Genomic DNA, 1944 nt, shown 5'->3' on the forward strand with positions numbered 1-1944 from the left:
TGTTTCCGCCCGGTTTCGAACCGGGGACCTTTCGCGTGTGAGGCGAACGTGATAACCACTACACTACGGAAACCACACACTTGCCAAAAGAGGCAAAATATAATCATGAAAATCTTAGATCAGCCATTTCTACTATAGTTTACAAATCCAAGATCGCGCCACTGCACTCCAGCCTGGACGACAGAGCGAGAGTGTCTCAAAAAAAGTTTGGAGAAGAAGGTGCCATTTCCCCTAGTTGCTTTTCTTACTGCAGTAGTGACCGCATTGCCTTCACATCTGAAGTCCAGGTGCTTCCACCCTGAGGAATATGCAGATCGCTAGGTCACTGGACGCCAGGCCGCAGTGCCGGCCGCGTTCTGCCTTTGGCTCCAAATGCAGTCGGGGGACGCGACTGAACCTCACCAGAGGCTGATGGGATGTTACCCTTACCAGCGACTGGAGAGCCGAGCTCCCAAAGAGGCCTACTTCATGATAGCCTTAAATCAGGAAATTTCATGAAATCCCACCCCTCTACCGCCCCATTCCCATATTCTATCTCCTCCCCTGCCCACTCTGAGAGGATTCGCCGCCTTTCTGTCGCGTCTGGACTCTTTGGAGTCCCACATGGACAAGACAAAAGGGGCATTGCCTTTTCCTACAGGAGAGGGAAGAGCCGTCACAGCGGAGGAAACACAGACTCACAGCGCGCATCCCCACATACTTGCACCCTGCCGGACGCCAGCAAACCCAGCAAAGCACTCTCTGAAGCTTCTCTGGAAAAGGACGGAGTGTGAGGTTTCTGATAAGGCAAGAGGAGCCAAACAGAGGGGACCCAGTCCTTCCCCTGGCTCGAGAGAACAAACCCAGGAGAAGGGCAGATTCAAAGGAAAAGCGCAAAGGCGGCCCAACCCCACGACCTGAGCGAGCCAAGGGTCGCGGTTTAAATTGCGTTTATCAGAACAGTTGTTTGCTCACTGTCCCAAAGCCCTCCAAGGGACAAAGAAAACACTGGCATGGCACCAATCGCAGAAGGGGGCAGCATTGACATCCAGGAACGGGCGTAGAAAAGCAGGGATCATCTCTCCCCTATCCCCTGTATGGCTGCAGACGTAGCAGTGGTTCTTTTCTCTAGGACCCAGTGAGTGTGCACTAGGACAGAACACTATTTATATTATTCATGGTGGCACCACCCAGGCTGAAAGTGAGCCTGTGCTGCTTCAGCTTTCAGGAAGGACGGGCCCAATTCTCCCTCCCTATACAAAGCTGCAGTGCCCTGGCAATGGAGGATAGATCATGGAGTTGCCTGCCCTGGACTCGGGGAAGAGGCTCTGCCCTAAACCCCATTTTAGTGGTAGCTGTCAGAGTGGCATATCCATAGACTTCAGCTGCACCACAGCCAGGAACCAAAGGACAAAGTCTTTATAAAATGAAGGTTATGAGCTCTGTGACAGGGGCATGATAGGGAAGCAGATCACATTCTTGCCTACTCAGGAGGAGCTAGTGCACCTCTGCCCCTTCCCCTGAGGCCTCAGCACACCCCAACATGATCTCTTGCCACCATCCTGTCAGAGCAGGTTTTTCCACTGGACACCAGCCTACCTACCCACCCTTACTCTTAAGCAGCATCTACTAGACTGCATCCTAAACTGGACGACTGAATAAAAAATCCCTGCTACCCGAAGGGCTTAGTGCTAGTCCATGAGATAAGCTTCCTGAGAATTCCCTACCCTCAGCCCCCAACAGGGGTCAGTGTGTTAGCTTTTACTTCCAGTACATCACCACAACAAGCAGCATCTGAGAAAGCTACTGCTTAGAAGCTACCTACAACCAAGAAACACATACAGAGATAGGGCCCCCCAAAAGCACCCAGAAATGAAGCCAAACAATCATACACAACACATATCACAGTCATACCATCAAGAAAAAAAAAAGAATAAAAAAATTAAAAATCCTCATCCAAACAAT

At 50.9% G+C, this 1944-nt stretch overlaps 1 non-coding gene across 1 annotated transcript; it reads right to left on the reverse strand.

Annotated features, from left to right (window-relative positions):
- On the reverse strand, positions 1-73 carry TRNAV-CAC (transfer RNA valine (anticodon CAC)). The gene has a single exon. It is a non-coding gene; the product is annotated as a tRNA-Val (tRNA).
- Positions 74-1944: the final 1871 nt, after the last annotated feature.

The sequence above is a fragment of the Macaca thibetana genome, chromosome 1 (genome assembly GCF_024542745.1).
Source record: "Macaca thibetana thibetana isolate TM-01 chromosome 1, ASM2454274v1, whole genome shotgun sequence".
Classification (NCBI taxonomy): domain Eukaryota; kingdom Metazoa; phylum Chordata; class Mammalia; order Primates; family Cercopithecidae; genus Macaca; species Macaca thibetana.